The sequence below is a fragment of the Vombatus ursinus genome, unplaced genomic scaffold (assembly GCF_900497805.2).
Source record: "Vombatus ursinus unplaced genomic scaffold, bare-nosed wombat genome assembly UNPS02014893.1, whole genome shotgun sequence".
Taxonomy (NCBI): Eukaryota; Metazoa; Chordata; class Mammalia; order Diprotodontia; family Vombatidae; genus Vombatus; species Vombatus ursinus.
Genome location: NW_020954671.1, coordinates 4,950,699 through 4,973,693, shown reverse-complemented (window position 1 = coordinate 4,973,693; position 22,995 = coordinate 4,950,699). Strand labels below are relative to the sequence as shown.

The 22,995-nt window shown below is 37.3% G+C and overlaps 1 pseudogene; it reads right to left on the bottom strand.

The window, feature by feature from the left end:
- Positions 1 to 321: 321 nt before the first annotated feature.
- LOC114028604 lies at positions 322 to 22,032 on the bottom strand (annotated as a pseudogene).
- Between the last annotated feature and the right edge of the window lie 963 nt (positions 22,033 to 22,995).

The following is a 22,995-nucleotide window of genomic DNA, read 5'->3' as shown; positions in this document are numbered from 1 at the left end:
CAGTCAGAAGCAAAAGTGCATTTTTGAAACAGAATTTTTTTTATTATAAAATGAATGACAACTGAGTTTCTAACAGTTTATTCCTCAGATACATGAGCGAAGAGATTTGGCTTTATATATTTCCATGCCATTCTTTCATTTTAATACAACAACATTTGCTCTGACCTAAAAGGCTTCACCTAATTTCATTGGTCGCTTCAGCTTCCCTGTACTGCAGGGCTGGATAATCTAACCAGGGTCAGGGTTGATCTCAGAAGAGACACCTGAGAACCTCGGCAGGTTGAATCTTGGGCATCTCAAAAGACTTTCCCTTTTCTGGGGTCAAGTTGTGTTGGAGCAGAGAAATTGGTGCCCCTCTCTGAGGGATGTTGCTATATCCTTAAACGAAGCCAGCTTGCAGGCCCCCTCTAGGTTCAGCCAGCAGTAAGCCTGGTGCTTCCCGCATAGCTGAATTTCCATGTTGTCGTCCTTCGCCTCAGCCAGCCAGTAGATAACTGTTTGGGGCTTGCTGTTGACTACATAGTTCAGCTCACTCTTGAATCCTTCAATGATGTTCAGCCGGCTGGCATCCAGGCCAACTTCCTCCTGGGTCTCCCTAAAAGCTATCTCTAAGTCACTGTCTCCTGGGTCCACATGACCTTTAGGAGAAGTCCAGTGATATGTTTCATATGATGTCTGTAGCAAGAGAAACTCAATAGCTTTGTTGTCCACTCTGGGAATGCCAGGTCTTTAGAAAATGATAAAGCCACATGCTCTTAGAGACGTGTTCCACCTCAAAGACTGCAGGCATGGGGAGGATTGAAACAGAATTTTTAAAAGATATGGATAAATAGAAGAGAATAAGATAAAGGGAAATACACAATTAGCAATTGTAACTGTGAATAGAATGAATTCACCCATATAATGGAAGAGAATAGCAGACTCCAATAATATGTTGTTTACAAAAGACATAGCTGAAACAGAAAGATACACACAGTTAAAATAAGGGACTGGAGATGAGTGTATCATGCTTCAACTAAAGTAAAAAAGGCAAGGGTAGCAATCACAGTCTCAAATAAAGCACAAGCAAAAATAGACCTAATTAAAAGATAATTGGGTAAACAACATTTTGCTAAAAGGTACCATAGATAATTAATTAATAGTAATACTAAGCATATATGCACCAAAGGACATAGCATTCAAATTCTTAAAGGAAAAGCAATTGATGTACAAAAGGAAATAGTAAAACTATTCTAGTGGGGAACCCAAATTTACCCCTCTCAGGCCTAGATAAATCTAACCATAAAACAAACAAGATATAAGTTAAGAAGATGAATATAATTTTAGAAAAGAAATATGGCAAGTCTCTGGAGAATACCAAGGGGGAATAGAAAGGAATGTACCTTTCTCTCACCTTTACAAGAACTGACCATGTTTTAGGGCATTAAAAACCTCACAAACAAATGCAGAAAAATAGAAATATGAAATGCTCCCTTTTCAGTTGATAATACAATAAAAATTATTTTCAATAAAAGGCCTTTGAAGCATAGATTAAAAATTAGTTGGAAACTAATAATCTAATCCTGAAAAATGTGAATTAAGGAGCAAATCATAGAACCAATCAACAATTTCATTAAAGGCAGTGACAACAATGAAACAACAAACCAAAATTTATGAGATGCAGTTACTAGTATCAAAAATGAAAAAGGTGAATGCACAACCAATGAAGATGAAATTAAACCTATTATTAGGAGCTATTTTGCTCAACTATATGCAAATAAAACTGATTATCTAAATGAAAAGGATGAATATTTACAAAAAATATAAATTGCCCAGATTAACAAAAAGGAAATAGAATACTTAAATAGCCCTGTCTTAGAAAATGATATCAAACAAGCCATAGATGAGCTCCCTAAGAAAAAACACTAGGACCAGATGGATTTACCAAAATAAACAAATGAACAAAAACAAATCAACCAATAATTTAAAGAATAATTAATTTTAATATTATATAAACTATTTAAAAGAGTAAATAAGGAGTATGACCAAATTCCTTCTATGACACTAATATGGTTTTGATACCCAAACCAGAGAAAGAGAAAAAACAGAAAGAAAACTATAGGCCAATTTCCCTAGTGAATGTTAATGCAAAAATCTGAAATAAAATCCTAGTAAGGAGATTATCACAACATACCACAAAGAAGATACAATGACCAGGCTGAATTTATACCAGGAATGCAGGACTGGTTTAATATTAGGAAAACTATAAATATAATCAGCCATATTAATAACAAAAACAACAAAAATCATATGATTATATCAAAAGATGCACAACAATCTTTTATCAAATTGCAACAGTCATTCCTACTAAAAACACTAGGACACACAGGAATAAATCGAATTTTTCTTAAAATAATAAGTAGTATCTATCTAAAGCCAAGGGCAAGCATTATTTGCCATAAGGATAAACTACAAGCCTTTCCAATAAGGTCAGAGGTGAGGCAAGTATGTCCATTGTCATCATTATTATTTAATAATGTACTAGAAATGCTAGATATAGCAATAAGGCAAAAAAAAGTAAATTGAAAGAATGCAGACAAAAAAGAAACAACTATCACTTTTTGCAGATGACATGATGCTATAAAGAGTTCTAGAGAGACAACTAAAAAACTAGTCAAAACATTGAACAACTAGCAAATTTGCAGGCTATAAAATAAAACCACACAAATCATCAACATTTCTATATATTGCCAACAAAATCCAAAAGGAAGAAATAGATTCCATTTAAAAGAACTGCAGACAATATAAAATACATGGGAGTCTACCTGCCAAAACAAACCCAGAACTATATGAATGCAATTATAAAACACTTCACACAATTAAAAATAGATCTAAATAATTAGAGAAATAGTAATTGCTCATGGGTAGACCAAGCTAATATAATGAAAATGCCAATACTACCTAAATTAATTACTTATTTAGTACCATACCAATTAAATTACTAAAGACTCATTTATAAAGCTAGAAAAAATAATAACAAAACTCATCTGAAGGAATGAAAGGTAAAAAATATCAATGGAATCAATGAAAAAAATGTGAAAGAAGAGGCAAGCAGTAGCAATATTAAACTATATTAGAAGATAGTAATCATCAAAACATTTTGGTACTGGATAAGAAATAGAATGGTTGGTCAATGGGATAAGTTAGATGCAAATAAGCACAGTAGCCTTGAAAAATCTAAAGATCTTAGCTACTGGGGCAAGAACTCACTATTTGACCCCCCCAAAAAAAACTGCTGGGAAAACTGGAAAGTAGTCTGGTAGATAATAGGCATAGAACAACATCCTCGCACCATGTACCAAGTTAAGCTCAAAATTGAACATGATTTAGACATAAAGAGTGATATAAACAAATTAGGGGAACATGGAAGAAATTACCTGCCATATCTATAGGTAAAAGAAGTCATAACCACAAAAGAAATAGAGAGATTCACAGGAGGTAAATAAGATAATTTTGGTTACATAAAATTTAAAAAAAATTTTGGCAGAAATAAAACTAGTGCAACCAAAATTAGAAGGAAAGTAGGAAACTGGGAAAAATGTTTTCAACAAGTTTCTCCAATAAAGATCTCATCTCTCAAATGTATAGGGAGCTGAGCCAAATTAATAAACCATTTTCCAATTGTTAGTCAAAGGATATGAACAAACAGTTTTCAGAGGAAGAAATCAAAATTATCAATAGCCATATTAAAAAATGTTCCAAATCACTAATAATTAGAGAAGTCAAATTTAAATAACTCTGAGGTCCCACCTCATACCCATCAGGTTGGCTAAGATGTTAGATAAGAAAATGACAAGTGCTGGAAAGGATGTGGGAAAATTGGTACACTAATGTACAATTGGTGGAGCTGTGAACTATTCCAACCATTCTGGAGAACAATTTGGAACCACACCTAAGGGACTATAAAACTGTGCATACTCTTTAACCGAGCAATACTATTATTAGGTCTATAGCCCAAAGAGATAAAAGAAAAAGGAAAGGGACTCATATGTAGAAAAATATTTATAGTAACAATTTTTATGATAGCAAAGAATTAGAAAATGAGGAGCTCTCCATCAATTGGGCAGTGACTGAACAAGTTATGGTATATGAATGTGAGGGCATACTATTGTACTATAAGAAATGACAAAGGGGAGTATTTCAGAAAAACTTGGAAAGACCTATATGAACTGAGACAAAATGAAGTAAGCAGAACCAGGAGAACAATCTACATAATAATAGCAATATTTTAATGATAATCAACTGTGAAAGACTTAGTAACCCAGATCAATACAATGATCCACCACAACTCTAAGACACATGATATAAAATGCTATCGACTACCAGAGAGAGCACTGATGGACTCAGAGGGCAGACTGAAACATATTGTTTTATTTTCTTTTCCTTTCTTTTCTTTCTCAGAACATATTTGATGCAGAAATATGTTTTGTATGGCTATGTATGGATAGTGAGTATCATCTTTCTTGCCTTCTCAATGGGGGAGTGTGGAGGGAAAGAATATGGAACTATAAATAAAAAATTAAATTAAAAAACACGTTCCCATTGGAGATTTCACACCCAATGGGAGAAGACCCAGCAACATCCCCAGAAGACAGTCAGTATCTGAGTTTTGATTACCAATTCCTTATGTATGATCTGTATGGTTATGAAAGGTGAGGGTAAGGGATTGAAATGTTCTAATGTGACTTTCTTTACCATGCTATTAAATGCCTTTTTTTGAACTGTGTCCTCTGGCTGACTATAGTACATTGATGGAGGCTCATGAGATATGGTTTTGAATGGATGCAGACCCAAAAGAATACTTTGAATCTAAAGTGGCTATCCCAAGGGCTCACGTGTGAGAGAAGGGTACGCAAGGTACAATAGCACTATAAGATTTAAAGCTAGAAGATACCTTAGAGGTATTCATTTTGCTATTTCCATATTTCTACTTAATCCTCCAGAATCCCAGTATGATGAGAATTCTATGCAGAAAAAAATCTATAAGAATGATAATTCATTTTTCCTCCTGAAAATAACACTTGAATGAATTTTTCTAGCAGTACAGAGAACCATAATTGATTTGCTATTTGAGTAGAAATTTGACTTAGAGGTAGTGAACAGCAAGCACTGGAAAGAAGGCCCAGTGCCTGACACTCAAGTGCTTTTTGTTGATTTGTCTACTTCCTCTAGTTTATTTGTATTTCTTTATTTGAATGGATTTGTAGATGTTCTTATCCAAAGATTATACTTCTTTCTGATGTAAATAAAGCATTGTGATATTTCTCAGGAAAATTAATTCCCATGAAGGTATAGTATGAATTTAAAGCATATATGTCTTATAGCAATATGCTTTTTCTTGCCACCTTTCCTTTTGCTTCTGAGATGATCATATTACATGAAATACTGGCAATGTGTTGGGCTTGCTTCCCAAAATCTAGCCCCAAGGAATAACTCATAGATTGTGTTTTCAAAGTCTAACATTGGTAATGATACTAGCTTACTAATATAGGGGTCAAAAAAAATTGTTAATCTGTGTTCCATATGTCACTGAAAATAACAGAGAAGGAAGGTAGTAGAAAGATAAGATGTCCCCTATGTGGTATGTGTTTGTAAGTGCAAATGAAAGGGGGAAATAGTAGGGAAATGTTACTTCAGTATCTAAGCAAGTAGGGTAAGGAAGCAGCCTGGCATAGTGAATAGTGGACTGGTCTTACCATCAGGAAGACCAAAGTTTGAGTCCTTCCTCTCTTATTAGCCACATGACATAGGCCAAGTCGTTTGAAGTTTCAGTGCTCCAAGGAAGTCTGGAAATTACAGATAAGTTGGTGACCTGTATGCAGGCACAGGTCTAGATATACTTTACGTAAAAGATTTTAGATAATAATACAACTAAAAAAAATTGACAGAATACACCCAGTGTTACAAGACTGTCTACAGGCCTGACAGAGTCACATCAGGGTTGTTTATCAAAGTCAAGATATTCATGATTTTCAAGTCTTATCTCAAATTCTGGTTCTTTAGCTCAGGAAGGGATCTTGACCAAGTCACTTAACTCTCTGGGCCACTATTTCTTCACCTGTAAAACAAGGATATTAATTATGCAGGTACCTCACAAAGGGGTGAGTCAAGTGTCTGAAAATGTTAGTTACTGTTATTGTTATTACCATGTTCTGTTTGTTCCCAAAACTATTGATCCTCTCCTGGATGAAGATAGTTTGACTCTCCTTACTAGTGACATTATTGAAATGCAAAGTCAGCTTCCTCCTTGACACCAACAATGCTGTCAATTTAATCCAAGTAAGATTTTATTAAGCAACTACTATATTGCAGATGCTGTACTTTTTCACTGGGGCTACAAAGATACAAACAAAAGTGGTTCCTGATCTCAAGAAGTTTACATTCTACTGGGGGAGAACAATACAGATAAATAAGCAAATACAAAAAAGTCTAGTTGTTGTGGTCTAGGAGTCTTGGAAACCCCAAAATGCAAGGGCAAAGGGTGTAGGTCTGCCTTGAAAGAATTCAACCACTCAAGTCTTCTTTCAGAGACAAGGTTTATTGTGTTATCAACAGAAGTGGGTGAGATTTTAAGAATCTGCATAATTTAATGGGGACAAGATGGACACTTTTATACAGAAAGACTTGTGGGAAGTTCTGGATGAGATTCTGGGGTGCTAAGTAGCCTAGGGTAGTCTGGAGGTAACTAAGAAAGGGGTCTAGATGGGATTAAAGAGTGGCAAGTAACCTGGGGTGGGCCAGGTGCAAGACAATGAAGGCCACAATAAAAGCCCAGTTAAAAGGATTATTGGTTGGGAAGGGCCAGGTGCCTCAGGGGAGTGACATGGGAAAGTTCAGGGCCTTTTAGGGGTCCATCATTAGTGTCCCATCATAGTAACCTAATAAAAACTGAATATCATGTGAAAATTTCCCTTCAGAAAATTCCGATTCTTTGTTTAATATAGGAGCCTAATAGACATAAAGTAACCTAGGAGTGAAAGTAGGAAATTGCTAGCATCTGGAGGAATCAGGGAAAGGTTTATGCATAGGAGGTAGCCCTTGAGATGTACCTTTGAATGGAGGTAGGAATCTCTTGTATTAAACAAAGAATTAGAATTTTCTAAAGGGGAACTCTGGAGTGACTGTTCATTTTTATTTTTAAAGCAGAAATGATTAGATATATCACAGCATCTCAGAAAAGGAGAGGAACTTAGTAGCCATTTATTCCAATCTATAGGTGAGTAAGGATCCCCTTTCCAATATACCTGACAAAGGGTTTTCATCCATGTTTTTCTTGAAGAGCTACCGGGAAGAATACCTATTACTTCCTGAAGTTGCCCATTCTATTTTAGAGTAGTTCTAGTTGTTTAGAATTCAAGCAGACTGAATTCTGCCTTTATACAATATCTACCTTTTGATCCTAGACTTGCCCTCTAGAGCCAAGCAGAATAGTTGAATCCCTCTTCCACAGTTTAGCTCTTCAAATATTTGAAAACAGTTATTATGTGCTCCCTAAGTCTTCTCTCTTTCAGATTAAACATCCTAGTTTCCTTCTATTGATTTTCATATGGCATGGTCCTCCAGCCTTTCACCATCCTGACTGCCCTTCTTTGGATACCCCACAATTTATCACTGTCCTACCTAGAAAAGGGCATAATACTGTACTTTAGGTGGGAAGTCTGTTAATTCCCTTGTGCCAATTTTATATGTTTACAAAGAGGAAGGAAAATCAGTTTTCAGTTTCAGATGATGTAAGAGAGACTGTTTACATTTTTTAAACAGAAGTATGGTCCAGTGGCAAGAACATGTGACTGGGAGTCATATTTTCATTTTGTGGGTTCTATTTTTAGATATACTCATGAGTGACTCATGAAATAACCTTGGGCAAATCACTAGTCATCTATAAGCTTCAGGTGAGCCGTCTGTGAAATAGAACAAGTAATATTTATCTCAGTCAGAGCTGTCCTGAACATAGGTGGAATGGACTTTTGTCTCTTTTTTTGTGATTTCATTGGGTTGGGAATTTTGGTCACCCCAAAATAACATAAAATAAATAGTGCCTCCCATAGAAGATAGAAACTATCAGACATTTTGCCAAAAACCTCTTTCCTTTTGTTTAAGGCTTTGATTCTAGTTGATTCTACAAACACCTAATGTGAATGCAGGCTTGTTTATTTATTTGTTTATGGGGGGAGAGTAGGAAGAAAAGGCCATAGGCTACTGAGTAGGAGGGGTTTGAGGGAAGATGACAGAAAAGGAAAAAGAGCACAGAAAGCTGACAGTGAAGATAAAGTTTGCCTGTTAAGTTTCGTAGGATTTAGAGCTGTAAGTGACTTTGAAGATGGTCTAATGATCTAACCACCTAATTTTACAGATAAGGGAAGCCAAGATCAAAGAAATTAAGTAATTTGCTCAGGTAAGTAGCAGAACTGGCATCTGAACTCACTGTCTGACCACAAATCCAGGGCTTTTCCCACCGCATCATCACATTTTTGCTTAAGGAGGATCCTGTTCCTCATGGAAATATGATAAATTCATTTATTACATACCTTTGTCCTTCAATATAAACTACAAAGTCTTATTAGTTATTTGAGAGTTTTTGTCAAGAGGTATTTGCCAGTGCCATTGAAGGTAACCTGTGTAAAACCCAAACAAAAGAACTCCTTCTTAATGATGAAGTTATTCAAGTCTTCATAATTCACAGATGACATTGTACATATAGTCCCAGAATGGTACAAAGTAGTTTAGGGGGAAAATAGATTTGGATCAGCATTCTATGCCTTATATCACACAATTTGAAAGTATCTGAATATAAAATGATACCACAAAAGAGTAGGGAAAAAGGAAAGGTTAGGTATGTTTTAAAATTACTATAAGTGTGTATATACATATAAGAGAAAGAAGAGTAGAGATTCTTAACCTTTTTTATGTCATGGACCCCTTTCTCAGACTAACAAATTTTTAGTGCATAAAATAAAATGCATAAGGTTTGAAAAGAAAAGCAATTATATTGAAATAAAGATATAATTTTCCCTATTCATGTCCACAGAACCCCTGAAATCTAATTCATAGACCGCAAGCTAAGAACCCCCAATATGGGAGGGGGATTGATAACCAGAAACTGAATAGAAGATATCATGAAAGACAAAAGTAGAGAGTGTCAGTTATGTAAAATGTAAAAGCTCCCTAATGAATACAGCTAAAATTAGAAAAAATTAAACTACTTATATGAAAAACCTCACATTTGAAGTCTTTAGGGAATTGACACAAATATGTGACAAAAAAACTTTCTCAATAAACAGTGGTCAAAGGATATGAATAGATAGTTTTCAAAAGAAGAAATACATACTATAACCATCTGAAAACAAAACAGTCCCAAGATGTTGTAGGAACAAGATTTCCTTGGGCTCTGTGAAGTAGGCTGAACTAATATTTTTAAGGCTAGGCTAATTTTCTTTTAAAAGTGTGGAATCAGTCTTCTAGATGTGATTGGCTCAGGCTTTGATGAAGCTTCCTGGTGACTGGACTATAAAAACATGTGGGACATAGGCTCCTTCCTTAGGCCTCAGACTGAGGGGATGACCACAACCAACTTAGAAGAGCTATACATCCTTCATGAACATTCCTTCCATTGCTAAAGCTAAGTAAACCTATTTTTGTTAATTGTTAGATAGATTATAAGTATCTCATTTTGTTCTAATTTCTGACCTTTACCAGAGGAATGGCCTGAGTCAGTCCTAGCATAGGACATAAGGTATCACTTTGCACTCATCAAGCTGGTGAATATGCAAAAAAAAGGGGGTTGAGGCTTATTCTTGGAAGGCCTGTGGGGAGACAGGCATACTAATTCATTATCGGTGGCATTATGAATTTGCTTAAATATTCTGGAAAACAGTAAGTAATTATTCAAGAAAAGCTACTAAATTTTTCATACACTGACCTGGAGATTCCACTACTAAGTTTTTATCCCAAAGTAGTTTTGATAGCAAAAACAAAACAAAACAAAAACTTGTGGAAAAAATGTTTATAACAGTATTACTTGTGGTAACAATAACCTGTAAACAAAATGTGCCTAAATAGGAGAACGGCTGAACAAATGCTACAGTGCCTAAAGGAATGACAAATGTGCAGAACTCAGAGAAACTGGAGAAGACTTTTATGAAATGATGAAGATGGAAGAAAACGAATCCAAAAGAACAATACACAATTACTACAACAATGTAAATTAAATCATGATGTATAGGCAACAAAATCATCATTTACAATAAAGTTAGTACCATATTGTAATAGTTAAAGAAAATACCTCTCCTTTCTGTTAACATGTTCTATTTCATGAGGTTTGTTGGAATGCTTGTTGCAAAATTCCTACTGTTATAAAACAAAATGTATTGATTTAAAAAAAACTAGTGGACAGTCCATTAGTACCTCTTAAGACATGAACAAGGTGTCTACTTTTGAGAACTCCAAAGTTCCCTAGAATTCTAATTCCTATGACCTTATGGATTTATGGAAAGACATGGAAAGGATAGACAAGGATAAGAAGGTGTGAAGTTTGATCTGGACTAGTGAAGGGAGTATCCACACTGATAAAATCATGGATTTACCAAAGTACCCAATAATACTGAGACTCAAGAGTCTTTAATGACATAATAACTAAGATTTGTATGTCATTTTAAGTCTTGAAAAACATTTAGCTCACAACCAATCCTATTTATTTCTATTGAACAGGTAAGTAAACATGGTCAGAGGGATTGACTTGTCATATAACTGCTCATATATCTAGTGTATTGTTGGCATTCAGTAAATATTTCACAATTATAATAATTAATAGAATCCACAAATTGCAAGTTGTAGGCAAAATCAATGTATACTTCTTATGTAGCCCTATTCACCTACATCAGCTCTAGTCTCATGCTTTTTTAAAGAAAATACTTTTTGTTTATATTATATTATTGTAAATATTAGGTCCTGAAACAAGGATCTAATATAGCTTGTGAATCAACATTATAAAACATATCTCATGGTGGAAAAGCACTGAAATATGATATAGGAAAGTCACCCCAAAATGTTTTTGTGTTATAAATAACAACAAAAATATTGGAAGGTTAGAGAACAATGTGAGTACTTGAAACATATGACACCAAAATAAAAATCCTGGCCCGATACAAAATACCAGGAATTCATATGGCCTGGTTCATCATGTGTATGATATCTTGGTTGTGTACCCACAAATATCAGCTTGGAAGCAGTCATAATTTTTAAACATTCAAAAGGTCAGTCGTTACCCAAAGTCATAATTACGTGTTAGATCTATCTGAAATTAAAAGCAAAAAGTGAGATCCTATGTCTTGCTGAATCAGCATTACGTCCTCTTTCCACTGTCATCTAAAGCAATTTGGGTTACTGAGGAAATATGGACAAAGTCAGTAGAAAGCACCCAGTTAAGTCCAAATTCATATTTTAAATACTGTAGTGGATGATACATGATGTACATGATGTAGTGGAAAGAACTGGATTAGGAATAAGAAGATCTGGGTTCTAATCCTTGCTTTGCCACTTAAGGAAATGTGTTGCCTTAGAACAATTCACTCTTTACCTCTGTGGTGCTCAGTGTTATCGTGGATAAAATGAAAGGATGAGTGTAGAGTTTTGCTGAGGTTCCTTCCATCTCAAAATCCTTTGTACTCCGCTTTAGTGTTCTGTCTATATCCACTACAGCCACTAGGTGGCTCTGGTAAGCACAAGCAGCTGAGCTGTCAGCCACCCACTGAGCCAGGGACCGAATGGACACGCCCTTACATTTCACTTGCAGTCTCTTGTCTCTCTCCTCTCTCCTGTCTCTCCTTCCAGAAGGGGAATCTCCCAATAAGGGTAGGCTTTCAGGGCAAAGGAACAAAATGACTTGCATGTACCTGGCCCCAAGGAGCGGTCTCTTTCTTCCTCAATTACCATCTTAATCTATTCTTGGTTCCTTGAACCGTTCCCTGCCCCGCCCCCTCCCCCCCCCAGTCAGAAATCTCACTTCAGCAGCATTAATTTATATTGGGATAATCCCGATTGAGATTGACTTATATTGGGGTAGCCCTAATAATTTTAAATCTACTTTTTTCCCTGGGTTTTGTCCTCCCTCAGTTCCCAATCTTAAAGTTATCATTTAAATAATTTAAATTGGCACTGATTTTAATGGCCATGCAGGTTTTAATACATACATATGTGTATACACACACACTGAGAAAATGCTTAAAATAATTAAAATAATATGGATTGCAAGCAGTTTTAAGAGCAGCCATAGATTGCTGCTACAAGGTTAGGGAAGGGAGTCATTAAACCCAGTCCTCCATTATGGAATAGGTACAGCAGGGGAGCATAGTAGGGGAGGTGCAGGGTGGGGGAGGGGAGAGCAGGGTAACTAACCAGTGAGAGGATCTCTCCCTCCAGGAGTGTATAGGGATGGAGAAAGGGGAAAGGAGAAGCCAATGCAAGGAAGCCTCATCACAGTCCCATTTCTGAATCTCGGATAGCGCTGGCTGGTTCTGGGATTCTGCCCTGGAGTCATCATTGCTTTTCTCTGCCACTGGGGAGAAGAGATGCCTGAAAGCCCTTGGTTCAACCTGCAGTAGCAGAGTGCAGCATATAGTATCCATCTGGAACACTGTTATGGCTCCAACACCTCACCATTCTCACCCTCTCAACCATGTCACATTCTTTGGTTCTTTGTTGCTTTCTTCTTTCTCTCCATATTTCACTTGTTTGGCTTTTGTTTTTTATCTACAAGCCCCTATCAGGGTCAGGATCCAAGAAAAAGTTCTCTGGGGAATTTTCCTTCAGGTAAAATCTGGAACCTCTCAGAGTTTAGAGTGAGCTGGAAAAGGGCCTTGCCGAATAACAGGAAGGCTGCTTTGCCCCTGATTGCCCTTGCTCCATGTCCTTTGGGAGGGACTTCCAAAAGGTAAACTACATTTAATTAGGAGTTATGGGTACCTAGGGTCACAATCTGGTTATACACCGTTGTATCTTCCCCAACTGGATGTTGTTTGCTGGTAAAGAACCATTATTAAGGAAAATATTCATGGAACTGGTCCGAGGAAACAAGCAGACAAGTGTTTTTTGTTTACCTGATGTTTGCCTGAAACCTAGTTAAACTTTTATTCAGAGTCAGAAGTTTCACCAGTTTCAAAAAAAGAAAGTACATTGTTATAATTCTGTGTTTCCTGATATGTCTGGCCTCTGTGCATTTGCGAAAGTCTTCCCTTTCTAATATAGACTCCTTCCACTCTTTTCCTATGGAAATTTTCTCTCTTCAAGGCCCAGTTCATTTGTCAACATTTCCATGAAGGCTTCCCTGATTCCCCCTAGTAAAGGCTATCTCTCCTTCCTAATCTCTTATGTTTCCCTATATGACTTCTATTCACTTCTCTGGTTATTGCTTGTATTGAATTTATTTGTGTACATATCACTCTCCTACTAAAATGTAACCTCCTTAAAGGTAAGGACTATATCATTTTTCTTTTTATGTTCTTTTTTTCATCATCTTCGTATCTTGCCACGGCTTAGCACGATGCCTTGGCCATGAGGCTTAGTAAATATTTGAATTGAGTGACTGTGAGGCTTCTCAAATTTGTAGGCTTATTATATATGCTTCATCTAATGGACCCTGTATCTTTGGACAACCCTGCTGATAAAGCTGAGACAAGACCAAAAACAGCAGAAAAGACAACGGGGATGGGGGGGGGGGGGGAAGAAAAGGTATGGGTGGAGCCAACACATTAATTTTGAGGGAGAAGAAGGAAAGGGAAATCAAAGTGGCAAATGACTGTCTGAGAAGTTTCTTTCTATGCCTGGCCTGATCCCAGCTATATACTCCACAGGTCTGCTAGTGAGCTACAAGCTCAAGGGGGGAGGCAGAGTGGAGGAGGGGAGAGATTGGAACCCTCTGCCACCAACCTGATAAGCAGCCACACCCCAGAGAAGTCAACAAAGGACAAAACTGAGTTGAAAAACAACAGCAAGAGGATCAGCTTGCCAAGTTCCCCAAATGATTGGACAGATGTAATCCTTCTTTTAAATGTGTCTCCCACAGAGACTACAGATATTATTACTATAGCTGAAGGGGACAGAAAGACTCAAATAGAGTGTTGGGAGAAACAATTGGTGTTGGTAGTTGAAAAAGTCAATTTAAAAAAAAGGCTTGATATTAAGTGCTCCCTGTGGAATCAAAGAGAAGGCATATATTTTACCAGTGATCCATGAAGATCTATGAAAACACAGGTGAAAAAAATGGCTTATTGTGAGAAGCTTCTCCCTAAGAAGTCAGGAAGAAGGTGTGTGTGTGTGTGTGTGTGTGTGTGTGTGTGTGTGTGTGTGTGTGTGTATCTGCAATCCATGAAGATCTATGGATAATCTATGGAGAAGACATGAAGAAAGGTGGTGTAAAACATTTTCCTCTTCAGGACTATTAAAGAAGGTGTGAGTTTTACCTATGAGGATCCCCTGGATAAACTGTGGAGAGAAATTCTGGGGGTGTGATAGGTGGGGGGCAGCTAGGTGGCACAGTAGATAGAGCTCTGGCCTTGGAATCAGGAGCACCTAAGTTCAAATCCAACCTCAGACACTTGACACTTACTAGATGTGTGACCCTGGGCAAGTCACCTAACCCCCATTGCCTCACCAAAAAAAGCAAAAAAAAAAAAAAAAGTGATAGTTTAAGTCTGACACAGGGGTGGGGAAACTGTGGCCTCTTGAGGCCACAAGTGGCCTTCTAGGTCCTTGGGTGCAATCTTTTGACAGAGTCCAAGTTTTACAGAACAAATCCTGTTATTAAAGGGATTTGTTCTGTGGAGTTTGAATTCAGTCAAAGGGCTGCACTTGAGGACCTAGAGGGCCACAGGTTCCCCACCTATTTAAGAGAAGCTGAGTATATTGTTTCCTGGGGAAAACATGATGAAGACCCAGAAAAGACATGGAAACATTTTTCTCTTCTAAAGAAGCTGTTCTCAAATTTATTTTGCAAAGTAGATATTCAATGGGGGGGGGGGCGGGCAGCTAGGTAGCACAGTGGAGAAAGCTCTGACCTTGGAGTCAGGAGGACCTGAGTTCAAATCCAGCCTCAGACCCTTGACACTTACAAGCTGTGTGACCCTAGACAAGTCACTTAACCCCAATTGCCTCAGCAAAAAAAAAAAGACAAAGTAGAGATTTGGAAGGAATTTTTATTATATATTATTTATATACATTTATATACTTTATTGCTGTTTACTGTGGAGAAAAACTGAATGTTATAAGAATAATTTTTATGAGTGAAAAGTCAACTGACAATTATATTGAAAATTTGAAGTGACATTGGGTTGTGATGTTCATCATATCCAAAATATTATAAATAATTATGTGTCCTTATCTTTACTAATTCTGTTAATAAATTATGTAGGCATATATTGAGTAATTTTATTATTTAAATATAGAAAAATACGAGTAATTATTTTATGAAAAAAAGGGTTTCTCTAGTTCATTAAATAATTTGAACTGGGGTGGGGACTTGAGCTGATTGATTACCTGAGGAGAAAGAGATTATAAGTTTATTCATGAGAAAGAAATTAATATGCCCCTAGATTACCTTAGAGCTCTGAAGAATAAAATTAAGTATATAACAATGAGTCAAGAGTCAGGTTGAGGTTGGGTGAACAAGTAAGTATACTAGATGCTCTTTAACTTTTCACGTGTAAGAGATTGTGTGTGACATATGCCATCTTCTCTAAGTTGTTTGACAGTGACTTCCCTAGAGGTGACAAATAGGAAATTCTATACTGATGTGCTGGGTCTGACTCAGGCTAGTCTCTTGATAGTTTAGATCCAAACTTGAAATAATATGAGACATTTATAATCCATTCAACAGTTAACGAAAGGAGTCTTCATTGCAATGAAAGGAAGGCAAGAAAGGCAAGACAAGAAGCATTTATTTAACACTTACTATATGCCAGGCACTGTACTAAATGCTGAGGATACAAATACAAGCAAAAAGAAAGTATCTGACCTCATGGAATAAACATTCTAATGGGACAAGAGAACACATTAAAAGGGGGCAAAGGAGCAGCTTAGTGGAGCAGTGGATAGAGCACCAGCCCTGGAGTCAAAAGAACCTGAGTTCAAATCCAGCCTCAGACACTTGAAACAACTAGTTGTGTGACCCTGGGCAAGTCACTTAACACTGATTGCCTTGCCAAACAAAAAACAAAACCGAAAAAGAGAAGTAGAAAATGATGGGGGGTGGGGAATGAGGTACTCTTACAATATACTATATTGTGACATAGTGATAAAGTCCGGGAGAGTCAGATGCATAGCTGGGAGGCCTATCCCCCAAAATGGAGGCGCCCTGAAAGGAACTCCCTTTCCTCCTCCAACTACTGTTTATTAACAAGTATTGGTTTGCATTTGGTTTTTGTGTTATAAGCTAAGCTGTTTCCTTTATACTGAATTTTGCTCTTTCCCTCAAGAATAATGTGGTCAATTTGCATTTGCATTTACTTATGTCTTTTAGTTCAAGAAATGAGTGTGTAGTGGGACAGTTCTGGCAATTTAAGAAACTAACTAGGGAACTTTTGTGCAAGCCGGGGGTCCAACTCCCAGGTGATTGTTAGAGACTCTTTTTTTCTAAGTAGGGGTATAATCTGAGGCAGCTAGGTGGTACAGTGGATAGAGTACCAGCCCTAGAGTCAGAGGGATCTGAGTTCAAATGTTACCTCAGACACTTGGTAACTGAAACTGGGCAAGTCACTTAATCCTGTTTGCCTCATTTTCCTCATCTGGAAAAGAAAATGGCAAACCCCTCCAGTATGTTTGCCAAGAGAACCCCAAGTAGGGTCACAGAGAGTTGGATACAAATGAAATGACTCAACAATAAAAAGTGGCATCATCTAACCTTTATTTCCTTTTAACATAATAAGTTCTCTCCAAAAAGAACTTTTAAAAGGGAATTCCAGACCATTTACCATCCAGTCTTTCTGTGAAAAGAGTCTAACTTTGATTGTTCTTGTGAATAGGGTGTCTGGCTTCTGGTGGGGCTCCTGGGGTAGCCTTGGGAAGAAGGTATGAAGGGGTTTGGAAGAGTAGATCCCCCCATGGGTCTGTTGGAAAGAAAGAATTTTTTTTTAAAAAAGTCATCTTCCCCCCCCTTTTTTTAAAGCTTCCTAGCCACAAATACCTCTAAACCTAATTCTAATCCTTCTATGTCTACACATACATATTCATATATACATACATATTGTGTGAAACAGTGACACCTAGTGGTTAGGCTTATAGCAATACAGTTTAAAATGGCATTTAACTTTTTTTTCTTTTTTGGCTTCATGGTGCACTGTTGACTCATATTGAGCCAACAATCCACTTAAACACTAAACTCTCAAGTTACCTAAGCAAACTACAGGGAAAAGTAGTTGAGGGACTTTCTGTCTAAGGATGCCTTGGGTTTCCCACTTTATCACAATCCCAGTCAGAATACTGAATGGTTACACTCCAAATAATAAAAAATGTATTAGTAGTATATATCTGGGATTCTGAGCTGGGGCTCAGGGAAAACAAAAATTCTCATGCATTATTTGATTCAGTTGGTAGCTACTGGGTCAACTCTATGCCCAGCTCTGTGTTAGCTGCTTTTTGGTAGAGAGATAGATAAATAAAAAGACATATTCCTCAACCTCAAAGAGGTCAAAAATTTATGGTTTCCTCTTTTGATTGATGACTCCCTCCCTGGGACCACCATTTTAGGAAAGATCACAGCCACAATTCACTTCATTCACTCCTGGACTTTCTCCAGACTCATTTGCTGCATTGCCCCCATGTAAATATCTGTCCTCCTACCCTTGCTTTTCTGCTCCCCTTTGTTCCCTTCTCCCATTAGAATGTAAAATCTTCAAAGGCAGGGACTATCTTGCTTATTTATATCTGTATCTCCAGTGCGTGGGATGTAGTTAGCACTTAATAAATGCTCTCTCTGTCTGATTGCCTGTCTGTCTTTGTCTATTTATAATCTACTTGGAAAGATAGAACGTGTACATCAATTAGTTAAATAACAACGTGAAGTAATACATGGTTAAGTACACAAATAAGTGGTAAATATTTAAGAGCTATAGCAAATTGGAATATGTTTTTGTTTGTTTGTCTGCAATCGTCCTGGTTACATATGTCACATTTGATGCTTCATAAAATAATTTATTATGTAGGACACATGTGCAGGTTATGAGCAGGTTGTGTTCCAAAAATGAAGCTTTTGTTTGGAATTCAGGGGATATTTCCCCATAGAAACAACATTACAAATTGTGTTTAAGTTCCCAAGGAAGCTAACGAAAGCCTATTTAACCCATATTGTACCTGCTAGGGTTCTATTCTGAATCTTAGGTCCTGGAAGCAGTATAAGACGGGGAATAAGGAAGAAGAGAGTTTTCTTGGGTTCAGGTTAACTCTAGGTTAAAAAAGATTGATTCTCCCACATCCTTTTTAAAAAAATGTTTTTATTGATATTTTCTATTTCCTATGTATAACACCTGTGCCCTCTCACTTCCACTAAAGAGCAGGTTAGGATGTCTTCTTATAACTTCATTACAGTCTTACTTGATCTTTATTATTTTGTTACACTTACTTTTGATTTCTTCCTGTGTGTTTATTCTTTCTATTTACATTGTTGTAGCTATTAAAGATATTGTTTTTGTGTCTATGCTTATTTCGCTCTGTGTCAGGTAATACAGATTTTTTTGTGTCTCTATGTCTTTATCATACATCATTTCTTACAGCACAGTGATATTCCATTACATTTATGTACCACAATTTCCTTAACCAATTGAAGGGGAATTTTTTTTGTTTCTAATTCTTAGCTATCACAAAGAGCACTGCTATTAATATTTTGGAATATCTGAAGACTTTTTTCTTATCTATGGCTTCCTCGGAGTATAAATCCAGTCATGGAATCTCTGGTTCAAAGGGTATGGACATTTTAATCACTTTATTTGCATAATTCCAAATTGCTTTCCAAAATGCTGTACCATTTCACAGCTAAACCAATGGTTTATTAGCGTACCTATCTTTCCACAACCCCTCCAACATTGAATGTTGCCATTTTTAAAAATCACTTTTGCTAATTTGCAGCATGTGAAGTGAAACTTCAGGATTGTTTTGATTAGCATTTATCATATCATTACTGATTTGAAGCATTTTTTAACATGGCTATGAATATTTCTCAGTTCTTTTAAGAACTGTTCATTTCCTTTAAGATTTTATTTTTTCCTTTTTTAAATCCCACTTTTATCTGGTTATATATTTCTTCTCCCTCTTTTTTCCTCTTAGTCAAGTAGAAGCCTCTTTTCTATTAGGCCTCACTCCCAGAACAATGCCAATTGTTGCAGGTGTCAGAAAGGACACTGCTCCATGGTAGAGCCCACATCCTTGATTATGTACTCGCCACTGATTTATACCCTCTTCTATAGACATTTTTTCCCTATATTTGCCCTGTGTCCATTCTCTTGCATTCCTTCAGGTGCCAGTTGCCCCCAGGGATTCTACCTCCCCCTCTCCCAGGACAAATAAACTTTTCAAGCACCAAATCCCCCAGGCCTCATCCAGGTTAAGGTCCTCATCTCCTTTCACTGACTGTCTTTCTTCACCCACAGGAGCATTCATCAGTGGAACCCCACCCCCTCACCTCCAAAGCTTCCTCTCCCTGCCTTTAAATCCTCCTTATCCACTCACCTATAGACTTTCCTTTTTCTGAGACCACAAAGGTCACCTTACCCTTTGCTAGCCTTTGATTTGACACTCCCCTCAACACACACAATTCACTATTCCCTTGCCCTTCCCCTCCTTAAAAACCCTCCCATGTTGTAATGTAAAAAAAATGTTGATTCATCTGTAGGAAGGGTATCACCAGGTTCTGTTCATAATACCCCTTCTCTGCCTCTTTACTGTTACCTCTAGCAGATTTCCACCTTTACCCCATCTTGTGTACATTTAGAAAGAAGTCTCTTACTTTTCTTTTTCTTGTCACTCTTCCTATTGCCGAATGCCTTATTCACTTCTGTTGTCTGGGGTATTTACAAGGCAAATAATCTCTTTAGTTATGGTTTTCTTTTTAAAAAATATTTCAAATTCTTCTTTATTATTGAACATTCATCTTTTGTACTGTATGGTTAAGATTTGCAGAGTAGGTCACTCTGAGCTGCATTCTGAGTTTCATTGCTCTTTGTAGCATATTCCCCCCTCCTTTTTCTAGTGGGTGTGAAATCATCTTGCATTTTCCAAATGTCCCTTCCTTTGTATTTAAAGGTCTTTCTCCTGATGGCTTATGGAGCCATCTTACTGTTTCTGAATTGGATTGGTAAATTTAACTCCTTTATGTCTATGAGTTTGCAGCCTTGGGTTCTTTTCTGGAGGCAATCTGTGAATTCTTTCCATTGTAATTTCATTTTCTATGTTCAGATGTTCTGGGCAATCCTATTATTTTCTTTATTGTGGTATGAAGCTTTGTTTGTCTTGTCATGTACCTCTGGGAGACCTATGATCCTTAGGTTGTCCCTGTGCATCCTGTCTTTGAGATCAAATTACTTATGGGTGCTTCACAGATCCCTACTTGGCTGGTTTCCTATCATAGTGACCCATCCTATTTCCTTTTCTCCTCATTTCTCAAGACTAGCACCAGCAGTTCAGAGCTGTACAGCACTGGGCGTTTCCACATTGCCATCCCTGGTGGCTCCTGATGGTCAAGCTGGCTATCAAGACAAGAGAAAACATCCACAGTCTGGAACCAAGGTCTCCACAGCACTGGAAGGAGGCATTGGGCACCAGGGCATATGTAGGGGTGGGTTTTGATGTAAGTCTGTGTTGTGTCCTCAGGTCTGCCAGTGGAACCATACTACCAGTAGAGTGGGAGGTGGTTTAGAGGTGCTGAGTGACCTCAGACTAAGCAGGCATGATTTCCTAATTTCCTTGTTTTTTCTAATCTTTAGAATTCTGGGCATTCTTGACCATGGAAACAGCTGAGATTGCTTTATCTTTGGAGCATAATTTCTGTTTTGAATAGGTTTGAGAGGTTGTGGGGATTAAGGAAAATGTCTAACCCACCATCTTTTGTTCATGTGATGCATTAGCATCCCCTACCTCCCTTTTAAACCCCACTTTCATTTTTTTCTAGTTCTCTTCTCACCAGTGTTCCCTCAAATACCTTAATTCCCAGTTGTTCAATCTATTCAGCTCCTGTGACCTACTTCTCCATACCACCTAATATACCCACTGAGATAGTCATAGTTTTGATCTTGCCATCACCAAAAGTTCTCCCCAAAATCCCAAATTATTTTATCGGATCCTAATCTTTTATCCCTCCATCTTTCTTTATGCCTCACAACTCCTGAGACTATTCTTGTGACTCTAGTCTCTCTACTCTCCATTTCTTTATTTTCATTCCTTTTGCACTAGATATACAATTCCTTCTTTTCCTATCTTGACCTCTAGGTGAATCAGTAGAACCTCAAACTATTCTCTACACTCCAATCACTTGCACCATTATCTTTTTGCTGATTGTGCCTTGCTAAACACCAGCATTAAATTATTCCCACCATCTTTCTCCTTTGTTCCTATTTACATGCTGATGAATGAAGCTGGAGGAAATAATAAAACCTTGCTGACTGACTGCGCTACAAATTTATATTATATAATTTCAATTTAACCCTCATTGAAGCAAGGCAATCCTTTCAGATATCCCTAATCAATTCACTATCCTATGGACAATAGCTTTTTCAAATTTTTTCTTCCCTCTTCAACACTCCTATGGCACCTTCTTTCCTTCTCTCATTTGAATTCCTTAGCCTCATAATTCACCAAAATTTGAAGTAATTCACCAGGAGCTCCCTTTCTTTTCACATCACTCAGACATCTTTTCTCCACTATTTCTTCCTTTACCCCATCTCACATGAAGGAGCAGCCCTTATCCATGACAAGGAAAATCTTTGCACCCATGTAAAACATGTCCCCTTGGGTCATCCACTCCTATTTCCTCTGGCAGATTATCCCTACTATGATACCCCATTCTCTTTCTAATCTTTATGCCTCCCTATGTACTTGCTCTTCCCTTGAAGCCTACAAACATGTCCATCTCTCCTCCATCTTTTGAAAAAAAATTTTGTTTGATTGAACAATACCCATTAGCTGTTGTCCTCTATTTCTCCTGCCCCTTTTTGGCTCAACTCCTTCAGAAAGTCATTTATAACTGGTGTCTCCATTTCCTCTTTTCATACTCACATCTAAACCTTTTTGCCAACTGGCTTCCAACCTCACCATGTAATTGAAATTGCTTGCTTCAAAGTTACCAATCATCTTCACTACCAAATCTAATATTATTTTCTCATTCCTTATTCTTCTTGATCTCTTTGCAATTTAGCACTGTAGACCACACCCTCCTCTGGGTTTTTGTGACATTGCTCTCCTGACTCTCATCCTACCTGTTGGATCATGCCTCAGTATTCTTTGCTTGATCTCCATCCAGGTTCTGCTCACTAATTATAGGTATCCCCCAAGGCTCTGTCATAGGCCCTCTTCTTTTTTCCTTCTATACTTTCTTGTTTGATGAACTCATCAGCTCCCATGAGTTCAACTATAATCTTGATGCTGTTGATTCTCAGATCTAGATATTCAATCCTAGTCTTTCTCAGATTGTCCCAATCCTACACCACCAACTGCCTTTTAGAGATGCCAAATTAGATATTTCATAAGCATCTCAAATTCAATAGATCCAAAATAGAACTCATCTTTCTCCTTCCTCTCTTCTTCATTCTCCTAGTATTGTCAAGAATACCCCTATCTAGTTGGCCAGGACTTTGTTACTTGTCATCCTTGACACCTTACTTGTACTCACACTGTATATCCAAACTGTTGTCAAATCTTGTCATTTTATACCTTCACAATGTCACTTGAATACCTCCAATTTTCTCTACTCATATAACCACC